This window comes from Athene cunicularia (genome assembly GCF_003259725.1).
Source record: "Athene cunicularia isolate RWA chromosome 27 unlocalized genomic scaffold, athCun1 chr27_part1, whole genome shotgun sequence".
Taxonomy (NCBI): Eukaryota; Metazoa; Chordata; class Aves; order Strigiformes; family Strigidae; genus Athene; species Athene cunicularia.
Genome location: NW_020799138.1, coordinates 2,491,099 through 2,503,030, shown reverse-complemented (window position 1 = coordinate 2,503,030; position 11,932 = coordinate 2,491,099). Strand labels below are relative to the sequence as shown.

Here is an 11,932-nt window from a genome sequence, read left to right as displayed (position 1 = left end):
TGCCGCCGCCTGCCCTCTGTGCGTCCTGCCGGAGGGAGAGGCCTTTCCCGGGCCCCGGCTCCGCGCTGGGCCGGCCCGGGGCGGGCCGTCGCAGAGGCCTAAGGGGCCTGGGCGGGCCTCGCAGGGCTGTGCTGCTTTGGGCTCTCATTCGGAAAGGCTGTTGTCGTTAATTAATCTTTCTGCTCTCAAAATATCGTCGGGAGGGGAGGGGCGTGTTGATGAAGCTTTGCCTCTGTAGCTGGTCGTGTTTCTGCCCTGAGCTGATGAGGCATTTTGTCGGCTCTCACTAACTGGGGCCTCTGGCTGGCCTGGAGCAGAGAGGCAGCAAGTTCACCCCTGTGGGGTTCCCTGCGCTGGCCGAGCACTGTGGGAGCTGTTTCCTTGGTTGTGATTAAGCTAATAGTTGGTTAAGCATAACATATCAATAATGTTAATGTGATAACATTGTCTGTGAGCAACAGTATATTGCTTTATGTAAAAACCTGGGGGAAAATAGGAGTATTTAGTCAAACACATGATTTCTTTCCAACCGTGGTTATCTTTAGGGATTATGAAATTCTCAGGGCCTAATCCTATAATCCTCATGAGTGCATGTCATCCTTAGTCATGCAAGTAATACTATTTTTCTCATTCCAAATTGTTATTGCTCCTAGGTGTATCCACTGTCCTGTGAAATGTTGAAAAGCAAACCTTCTGAAGAAGTCAAGATGAAATACCTCTGCTTTTGCCCAAGCAGAGAGGCATGGGAAGCAGTATGTGTGGTATGTGAAGTGGGAGTGTATGTACTGGTTGCAAATAAGCATACATACAACCTAAAAATTTTACACCTTAAACTCAGGAATACAGTGGGTGTGTGAACAACTTACTAGTAAGTGATTTTTTTCAGTGAACTAATTTGTAAACCTACTGTAAGATGGCTGTAGGAGAAAACGCCGCAGCACAAATGCATGAGTTCTTAATTTATAAGAAAAATAAAAGACTGCCTGGAATTTAATAGAATTTCAAATTGCAGTTGAGCCAAAATCTAGTGCCAGTCTAATAAGCATTATGCTCTCAAAGTTATTAGACTGACTTGAAGTGATTAGTTTGAGATAAATTTGGGATGAACTAAAGCATTGCTTCAAAGGGCAAGAGGAATGGGAACAAAGAAAATTAGTGCACTATTCCTTAATAGAAAGAGAAGGGAGGAGTTAGTCTGGACACCTCATAGTTGCTCGTCTCCTGTGTATCTTCTTATGAGACAAAGCTCAGGCCCCACAAGAGTGAGTGTGTCGAATGTTGCCAACTGATTAAGTGCTCTAATGGAAATGTGGGACAGGAGTAATAAAATAATTCAGAGAGCTGGTACATTGCAACTTCTTCATCTCTTATCTCTTCTTGCATTAAATGGAATCTGCATGTGTTAGAAAAGTTACGGTTAGCTTAAAGACTGGTTCTAAGAAAACATATTTGGACCTTGCAAATATGGAAATTCAATTGCAGATTTGCTTGAATGAAAAAGACTAAAGAATACAATGTGAAAAGTTGCACATTGTCACATCCCATTGAAATAGTCGCAATAAGATTCCTCTTTCAAAAACTCTGGCTTTATATGCAAGCTATAGTGCTTAATTGTATCAGATAAATAAAATATCAGTTAGAGCTTCTAGGTGTTACTGAAGGTTATGTCTGAAATAAGTTGTTTATGTCAATGCATATTAGCAGGACTTATCACCACCAACAGGCTGATACTGGAAAAACAAAGCAAACAGAAGTGGGTGGTGTTTAATAACTTTCCTAGAGGTGGCAGTACTTGAATAGAAGCCAGGAATCCTGTTCCCCGTGCTGTCTTAACTGTTTCCTGATAATTAAAACAGTAACACAAATTGTAAATCCTCTGTGGCAGTTTGAATTGATATAACTAGAATATCCACTGTCTGTAGGGGAAGGGGGCAATGAGAAGGGAAGATGGCCTCATATTTGCTAAACTGCCTTGTGCTCTCAGAAAAGCATGAGTCTGCAGCAGAGCTTGCAGAAACTTTTCTCTGTGGGTGTAACTACCAGTAGAACAGACTGCAAGGATTAAACTTATTACAACTACAGTTCAAATCCAACCCAAACTTGAGAGGTTTACAACAGAAATAATGTTTTTTTCATTAATTTGTTATGTCAGGGATGTGTCCAGACCTTGGCCATATGCCAGGGGTCGGTACTGAAGGAGCTCCAGCCCTGACATTTGTCTGAAACTGCAGGGTCTGTTCTAGGGGAGAAACACGAAGGGATGTGGAAGTTGAGGGGTTGCATGTGGCTGCAGGTGCCTTCCCTGTTGGTATCGCCACTAGATGTCGGTGCAGGAAACCACTGCTTCGCTCCGAGCACGCTACTGAAACGAGGAGCCGGCTTGGGAAGAGCCAGCGGTTTCTTCAGGGTGCAGATCTGGTGTAGCTTCTGCTTACAAGGATCCCCACTGGGTTTAAGCTCTTTTTGATAAGGTTCTTAAGCCAGACTTGCAGTCTCTTAACTCTGGAAAATGCTGACAAGTAGGAAATGAGGAATTTCCTGATGCTATACCAGAAGAAAGTTTAGCAAGAGCTTGGTGACTTCAAATTTCATGGGAAATCACACAGAAGTGACTTTGAAATCCTTGGTTATCGAAGATGTGTAGGTGCTAGATTGTTACAGATGTAAGCAGAGTTAACTGCCTGAAATATCTTGGCCCTGAAGATCTCGCTGAATCTTTTGAAATCTCTCAAGGCCTTTACCTCACTAAAACTCTTTGGAATTTAGGTTTAGGTACATTCATTGTTGTATTAAAAAAAAAAAAAATCTCTTGCCAAATCTTAAAGAATATAGGCAATGAAAAGGGGAATTTCCCCTAAACCAACCTCCATAAGGAGGTACAAGCATCAATAGATAGAAATTAGGCTTACAGCTCTAATCTCCTGCTTTGATTCCCACTTGCTCTGAAGATGCGGCATTGAGCGAGCTGCCTGTGAGACCTTAATATAGCCATCACTTATATTAGTGATAATATAAAGTAGGCTTGCTTATGTAGGCATTGTTATGAAGCAGAATAAATGCTTTTAAAGTACTTAAGGTTTCTCAGTTGCTAAGTGCTTTATAAATGTTATTCACTTTAATTGTGCTTTATGTGTTACTTGCTATGATACATTCCTGCAGGGCTACTTTACCCGCTGAAATGTGTTTTAAAGCAAATGAGAGAAATGTTATATAATGAAAATAACACCATAAAAATATCTGAAGTGCTATACTTGAATAAATCTTACTTGCTTTTAGGTATCATCTCAGTCCAGCTCTGGGGGCTAGACTTAGAGAAAGACTATGATAATAGTAAAGTGCTGCAAATATCCAGAGCTACGCAGATATGAAGATCCAGGACCCCAGCTGCTTATCCTTTCACATCTTCAGAAGGTGAGTAGAGGTGGCTTCCCTCTGGTTTGGGTTCCAGCTTAATATTTTTAAGTGTTTGGATTTTAGGTGCGGTAGGCCTAGATGATAGAGCAGCGTCAGAGAACCTCTTGACCCAAGCATCTAGAGCTTGAATTCCTGATCCAATTTGATGTGTCTTAAAGACCCATACATGGGAGTGGGTCACCGTCTCTCACAAGGGCACTTTTACTATAGAATAACTGAGGGTTAGCTGCTGGCTGTATTTTTGGACAGGGCTTGTGCAACCTGATCTATGTTGGCCTGGCTCTGAGTGGGGGTTGGAGCTGAAGTTATTCTGTCAGTAGCCGAGAAGCTTGAAGTTGGTTCTTGACAAAGTGTAGTCAGTGATGTGCAAACAGGTTAAATGCAGATATGTGTGTACAAATGGTAGAAGGTGCAGGATTTAATGTGGTAAAACATCTGTGGAACCTGGACTAGCTATGATCTTGGCCCTATGTATTTTTAAGACTTGACTTCTGTTTACAGCTGAAGAGACCAGCTCTCCAATGGGCCTTGGTACACTCCAGAAGCAAACCCAACAGCAACAAATATGTTTGACAATCGTAGCACTGAAGGTAGCTTGTGGGATTTATTTGGAGATTGGTGTCATATTTTTTACTTTTGCATTAAAGAAATGATCAGCTGTTGCACGTCAGGACTCCAGTTTTTAGAGGATGTGTTTGCAGACAGTTCAGCAAATGGCTGGGGAGGGGGGGTGTTTATTTTTTTAAAGCCTGAAGCTGGTTTAGATTTGAATGGATACTGACCTGTAGTATAAATAGTCACAGAAACTGCTTTATGGAGAACTGTGGCCATGTAACATGCATTGAGCTGAAGGTCTTGTAGAACACGACTATGTGTAGAGGGACAGGGGTGCTTCAGTAAACTTTAACAGAATGCATGCACTTGCTCTTTCCCTGGGGCTCTGGCATGCAGACATCTGAGTGGAGCCTGTGTTCTCTGGCATCAGGAGCAAGGTCAATCCAGTTTGGCCTACATCTTTTTTTTTTATTATTATTGTAATGGAAAAAAAGATCCAGTCTGAGTTTTGCTGAAAGCTGTTGTTTTTCACTTAGTTACAGCTGAATATAGCCACACTTCCTGGTTCCCTCCCTCCTTCCCCTGGGTCTCATAGTATAATCTAATTATTAAATAGCTGCAATAAAAGTACATTTTGCCCTGGCAGGACTAAAGCCTATTGATAGGTCAGATATTTTTATGCCATCCTCGTCCTGTTCCTGCCAAAATGGGTTATTTTTTGGGCTCTCTTGTCTGCTTTTGGAGTTGTGATCTGCTCCTTTAATACATTCCTTCCAGTCTAGGCAGTGCTCTCCAACTGCCTGGCAGTGATGTTAGTGCCTTGCTTCCTAATCAATCAAGTCCTCTGCATGCTTCCTTAAAGGAAAACTCTGTTCATGTTGTTCAGCCCAATTACACAAACTTTCACAGGTGTAAGAAACATCTGTCACCAAAGATGATACTGATGTGGGAAGCAAAGGCGAAACTTCATCCTGTTTGGTGTTTCTGAGCCCATTTTGTGGGCAGTTCCTTTTCATAAAACTTACTTTGGGCAACTAGCCACAGACTTTGTAGCTCTGTTTCCAGTTGACATGAATATCTTGATTGTAAGAACTATGGGGATATTAAGAACAGGTTATATGTGAGTATAGTAAGGACAGAATTTGTCCTTACTTGCTTTGTTAATTAGAGAGTGGTCCCTAATAACTATATTCTGTGCCTCAGGTAGTTGCCTGCAGTAGTGGAGGTAGAGGGATTGTTTAGAATGTGCCTACTGCTTAGATCCAAAGTGAAAATGGGAGGCAGGTAACAAACCAAATATCACCCCAGACTAAAGGGTGGTGTATACTTGGACGCTTAGCCAGAGGTCAAGAAAATAAGCAGCCTTGAGACAAGGAGTAAGAGAATTGTAGTAAGACAAGGTGGAAGTAAGAACCAGAGCTAAGCAAAAGGATTTTGAGAACAGGAGGCCACCAGTTTGGTACATTGAGCACCACCATAGCTGGGATGGTCTGATTAACTCTGATATCAAATATGCATCAATTCGGCTGCTTCTCTGTTTCGGCAGGTTTATCTTTCTCTTAGTTTCCTAGGAGACTGATTAGCTCTGTGCTTTAATACTGAAGGAGCCAAAGAAACACCAAGCAGAGTGCAAATTGGCAATACAGAATGGAGGGAGAATGGGAGGATGTATCTGGAAGAATCATATCACAGGATGGGAACAGCAGCTTTTATACCAGTTTGTATTATGTGATATGATCACTGTCCATTACACTTCTAATTAGGAAAGAAAAAACAAACACTGTCTTGTAGAAATTTATTAAAAAGTAAAGATTGGGGTGAGCAATGTTATTGCATTCTGGGGGCTTGTGTCCTGTTAGAAGTGTGCTGCTGCAAAATGGCTGTTCCTAGCACAAGGTTTATGTGCCAGCTGGAACTGCTGATTTCCTTTGAAACTCCTGTTTTTGTAATTATTCATGGCAAAAAAAAAAAAAAAAAAGTTTCTTCCCATATGAACTTCTGGCTTGCTGAGCTCTGGGGTGAGCCAAGTAGGTTATTTTCTTCGGTGTCTGCATTTTTTCCTAATTACATTGTACCAGTTGTTGCCACACAAGTTTTATTTACCTGTGCTTCCAAATTGGTAAGTTCCATGTTCTGGAAAAGTTCAGCAGCACTTCCTAGGGAGTTTGTCTTGGGACTGCTTTGTATCTATGAGGGAGTAATATTCTTGTGCCAAATACAGCCCTTGATGTAAACTTTTTTTTTTTTATAACACATTTCTAAACACTTTCTAATCTAATTTGGTTTCAGGAAGTGAAAAGGTAGTGCTGTGTGTCTGAGCTGCCATGCTTTACCAGGCAGTAGCTGATGGGTGAACTTTATTTGCTGACAATCTTCTGTGCAAACTGAGAAACCATGGGTTTGCCTATCCTAAAGACATAAACTTTCCTCTAACAGTCTCCTAAGCAAGCTGGCATTCCTTAATGGTGAACATTTCACGTCTAATGCAGCCCATGTTATTCTGGGAAATCTTTACTAAGTCTCTGATGTTGGCTGACTCCTGAATCCATGTGGTTGGGCATGAGAGGAGAAACAAGATAATCTCTTAGGATAAGTGGGATCTACCAGCTTAGATCACAAGTCCTTGTGTCCCCTAGATGTGTTGTCCTGCTGCAGACAACCTTTGTGTGTCACTTTGAACAGCCAAATGCCAGCTGCCGCACAGATGGCACAAAACAGGGGGTTGCCCTGCACGTCATCAGCACTGGTGGAGATAGAAAAGAAAATTGGAAGTCACATACCCAAACTTCTGCAAGTGTATGATGAAAGGATCCTAAAGAGAGTAAACTTCATCCCTGCTGTGTCTGTTTTCCAGCAGGAGAAGCTGCAGGGTCACAGTAGTGGGATGATGAGATGGCTCTTGTAGTGGGTAGAAGCAACCCGAGCAGCAGTGGAGGATGTTGCAGCAGCAGGTATGAGACATGCTTTATTATAGCTGTAGTTTTGAGTCCCTTGTCTGTTTTAAATTGATTGCTGGTACTTGACTGACTTGCTCTCCTTGGTGTCCTTGTATTCATTTAGATGCTCTATTACACTGTTGGCAGTGCTGGACATCAGTGATTACTTTTAAGTGCACTCTTTCTGGTATATTGATGATTCATACTATTAGGAGAGGCTTCCTGCCTTTCCATGACTTAGTGAAAACGATCTATTTCATAATGTCTCCTTACTCTTAGCAGGGTTTGTGCTCTGTTCCCAAAACTCCCACTGTTTTCACTGTGAGCATGACCAGACTGTGAAATAGCTTGGCTCGTCTGGTGAATAATCTGTTAGTCTCTGTTAATAAACTGCAGTTTTATTTATCTTGCTGCTCTTTAGAGCTTTTAATCTCAAAACATTTGAGTGCAGAAACTGTCCAGTAGTGAAATGCAGCCATCTCTCTTGGGGATAGAGTGGGAGGCAGACAGGCAGGCATTTTACTCCACAGTTTAGAGTGAGAGGAATTTTGTTCAAGGACAATGAGGGAAAGCTTAGCTTGTATGCTGAATGACCCTTTGATCTTCCACGTTCATGCTCAGCTGATCAGGAGTTTAAATCTAAGCTCTGTCTCCCTCCTACCCATAGCAAACAGCTAGAAATATCACCTCATTTAGGACTTGAGCACTGGACCAGAATGACAGGACTGCAGTGGCAACTGCTCAGCTTTATACGTTTCCTATTTGCCTTTCACTTCCTCAGGGGACACTGACATAAAGCTAAAGAATGGTGGGTAGCAGTTCTGGGATGTGGAGTAAGGTGTACTCCGAGGGTGTGCAGAGGGGAAGGGAAGGCCAGGTCTGTTACACAGAAATACTCTCCTACATGCCTGTAAATACTGAGGAACTGGACAGTGCTGTAGTGTTAAAAGGTGACTTTCTGGAACATACTGAATAGGTCAGTGCATAGCCATGAGATGCATTTGATAATTCTGAAGCGTTGTGGTGTTTGCTAATCGTGATGAAGTGACTGGCGTTCTGAGACTCTGAAAACTGAGACTAGTGAGCTGGTGGTGTGGTAGGTCAGCGCTCCTGTGCAAGGGGAGAAGTCTGCAGAAACTGCTGTGGCAGAAGCAATGGAAACGAGCAGGCAGAGTATGATAAGAAGCTGGATACTTGACCTGCAGCCCTTGAGCAGTTGTAAAAGATTGTGTTACGTCTACTACTATGCAGCACATCATTAGGAACCTTAATTACGGGGAGATGACTGCATTGCGTAGGCTAGAGTGTAGCCTGCAGGAATGTAGGAGCTTTAATTTTACGCTTACTCTGTCATGTGTGTCTTAGTTGGGGAAGGATACAGAAAGGCCTGTTCTTGTTGCAAATAAACTTGGCTGGCTGATAATGTGCAACTCCTCTGAGCTAGAATAGCTGTAGCCCATTTGATAGGTAACAGCTGGTGCTTTTTGCCTCTTCCTACATATTAAAGCAAAATGCGGGGTTTTAAACCTTGAGGGAAGTGTTTGGTGAAAGCAAAACTTGGACTTGAGACAGAGTGGTGCTTAGCTTAGTCGTGCTGAATGCTTCATTATTATTTTTTTTTCAATATTCCTTGCTGTATTTATAGCATGAGATATGGTGAGAACAATCAGCGGCACAGCTGTGTGACCTCCTTTAGGCTAAGACAAACAGTACAGAGAAGTGAATATTTTTAGTTTGTTCCAGCTGTGGGTATTGGGTTCAAATTGCAGTGCCTTAAAAAGACAGTGTGTCAGAGAAACTGAAAGGTGAATTTGAATTTCTAGGTTGGAAGGACTGACTCTGAAGCGTTCCTAAAAAAGTTGAGCTACCATTCTGTCAGTGAAAAAAAAAAAAAAAAAATCAAAACCCCTCTGTTTGGCTTTCATAACTCTTTCACGGCAGTTTTATGTTCTTTTGAACACCTGTACTTTGGTTGTTCCCTCTCCATTTCTTTTTCTTACATTTAATTTCCTGTTTCTCTGCTAATAGCTACTATGGACCTTGGGAAGGAAATATTCTTAGGAAGAGTGTCTTTGGCTTGAAGAAATGTCTGTATACAGAGTAGCAGCAGGATTTCAGAGATCAGCTAGGTATGGTTTTACCTTGTTGCTGCAGAGCTGAGGTAGGAACTGTTAGGAGAACAGATACATGAGGACCCTCACTTAGTTCAAAACTTCATTTTAGGTTGTAAGATTAAGTGAACAGAGAAATACTTGAACTGTGTTCTGTTAACTCTGAGAAAAGCCCTCTAATGCTACTGCTGTTCTGGAATGTTCCCTTACCCTTAGGAGAGTCCTGATCAGAGCTCACAGTGTGACTGGGCTTCCACCTTATCAGAGATCGAGCAGCACTCCTTGCTAGAAGAGATAGGGATGATTAGTTGTTTGGGTGGCATTTTGTTTGTTTACGAAGATCTAATAACCAAAGCTGTGGTTTCTGTCTCATCTTTGCTGCCATCAGGAGGTACGTTCTGTCTTTTCCTTGTGGTATTGCAATACCCGCCACCTCTCCCCCTGCCATGGGGTTCTTCTAGAAGCGAGATGGCGGCACTGTCTAGTTTCCCATCTGTTGCCTGATTACATGCAAATAGAAACAGCCGGCCTTGTGAGCAGAGAGATACAGGAAGAAGATGGGGAGTGCTGTGCTGCTGCGATAGCCGCTGGGGGAGACCAACTGTCAGCTGCTGCCACAACCTCTCCTCTCCAGAGAGGTTGGCACGAAGCCCAGGCCACTCTGCCACCTCATGCTTGTCCCCCTGTTGTTATCTGGCCATGCCACAGCTTCCCAGGCTCCTGGGTTAGATAGATCAGCCCCACCCTTCGCTTGGACAGACGCTTCCTTTCCTTAAACCCACATAACTGCGTCTGTCTGGAGGCAGAATATGAGCCTGGACCCATAGCAGGTGAATTCTGCTTGTAGGTTTAGTAGAGTTATAGTGAGTGAAAAGGGTGAAATGTAACAACCTTTATTTGAGGACTAGTTCAGACTAAAAATGTGTTTTATGGAGCGAGACCAAGGGGGGGTGGGGGTGGGGAAAAGCTTGTGTTGTGATGTATTTTCAAGAAATCGAACAACGTGGTATAGTTATAATGTTTTAAATGGAAGTTGTGATCAGAAATTATCCTGGGGGAACAGAAGGTGAGGGGATGGTGAGTGGTGGGTGCTGAGGGCCCTGGGCAGGTGGAAGGACCTTTTCCTCTGCACCTGCCAGGTGTGAGGCTGCAGGGACAAATGGAGGTGAGGCACCTTGGAGGAACCTCATCTAGAAAAAGGCTGTGGGAGCAGATTCCCAAATGTTCAGCACTGGGGAAAAAGTGTATCTTTAGTACTTACAGCTTCAACTTTGCCTCCTGCAACACCCTTTGGCAGCCCAAATCCTGAGCGTTCAGTTTATCCCTCTCTGGAGCTCTGAGTTTGTCATTCCTGAAGCCGTATTCCCCTGCCACCTTCTTTCTGGGCCCAGAAATAGGTCGATGTTCTCAGGTTTTTATCCCTCTCCTTTAAGTAGCACTTGATTCCCGCAGGTGACATGAGATGGCAGATAGTGGAAGGAACAGAAGTTTTCTGGAAATGTGAGCTCAGCAAAGCTGACTCAAGTCAAAGGCACGTGGTGGTGGGGACAGGGACACCAAGACAAGGAACCAAAGGAGAAGGGTCCTCATGCAGCTGCAGCTGGAGCTGCAGTTCACAAGGGTCAGGCCCTGTGAGCGGGCTGGGACGTGAGTCACGTCCTCGGTACAAAAGTCAACGTGCAGAGCAAGGCCGTGGGCCTGATCCTGCCCCACCTCCCCCAGGGGGTCCTCCATGACCCCCCTCCCCCATCTGCCAGCCCATCCCCTGACAGAGCCACCCGTGCTGTGTGACCAGCACTGGAAAAAACACTTCAGCATTTTGATTTCTCATTTTTCCAGAGGGTTTTTTTTAACTCTTAATTCAGCATGGGAGGGGTTGCAGTGAATGATCTGGAATTTCAGCTGTCTGAGGGCTACACAAAATTGGAAGTTCGCTCTGTGGTAACACTTGTATTAGACTTTTCCACAACAGGTTTTTCTAGTTAAAAGGCAAACAACGACTGTGATGTTCATTTTGCTTAGAGCAGAGCTTGGGTAAAATGGGGCAAAAAACAGCTAAAAGCTGGTAAAAGCTTTTAAAACTTTTTTTAAAAAGCTTTTAAAGCTTTATTTAAAAGCTTTTAAAATGGGATACAACGACTAAAAGCTGGTAAAAGCCTCAAACAGCAGGAGGGAGGGTGTGGGTCGGAACCTGCGCTATGATCTTGACTATTTTTAAGTTTTTCTGACTTTTTCTGCCTTTCTTCTTGCGTGTAGCGTAACCCCTGCTGCGAGGGGGGGGGGACGGACGGGGACGACACCCGGCTCACCGCCTCCCCGGGGGTTGCAGAGGGTTGTTCCCGCCCGCTGCCGCCGTGCCCTGGGGACGAGTCGGAGCAGGAGGGGACGGGCGGCGGGTGCTCCGGGGCGGCCCCGTTCCGCCCCCCCCTCTCCGGCCCGTTCTCCCTCCCAAGGTGAAAGAGAAACCGGCCCCGCCCCCACGACCCGGCGCCGCCACCGCCGGACGCAGAACACAAACACTGCCGGGCGGCTCGGATTCGTCTACGCGGGGAAGGGGCGGGGCTTCAGAGGAGGTTTGCGATTGGTGGCTCGCAGTACAGTGGGCGTGACGTGGCTGTCTCCTGTTGCGATTGGTTCTGCCGCCGCAACGGGGCGGGATAAGGGGCGTGTCTCGAGCATATCTTTCCTCTCTGATTGGCTCTAGCACGAGGGGTGACGCCTTATAAGCGTGGCCGCATTTCTGATTGGCTACTCTGATAGGGCGTGCGGGGGCGGAGCTCGCCGAGCGCTCTCATTGGCTGTCGTTGGGGAGGGCGGGGCTGTTGGCTGCGGACACCCAATGATCGCCGGGCTCCTCCAGCCGGCACCGCCCCCGCAGCGCTGATAAGCGGCGTTGGCGGCGTAGGGGGGGGCAGT

At 44.7% G+C, this 11,932-nt stretch overlaps 1 protein-coding gene across 3 annotated transcripts in view; it reads left to right on the top strand.

The window, feature by feature from the left end:
* Positions 1-642: 642 nt before the first annotated feature.
* The window catches only part of FAM117A (family with sequence similarity 117 member A), a 32,413-nt gene continuing 21,123 nt past the window's right edge, over positions 643-11,932 (top strand). The window contains exons 1-2 of one of the 3 annotated variants that reach the window (XM_026864671.1): positions 643-761; positions 3,277-3,411. The gene's annotated coding sequence lies outside the window, so the exon portion shown is untranslated. Of the gene's footprint in view, positions 762-3,276; positions 3,412-6,832; positions 6,921-11,932 lie in introns of those variants that run through there. The other 2 variants (XM_026864670.1, XM_026864672.1) reach the window with 2 other exon arrangements.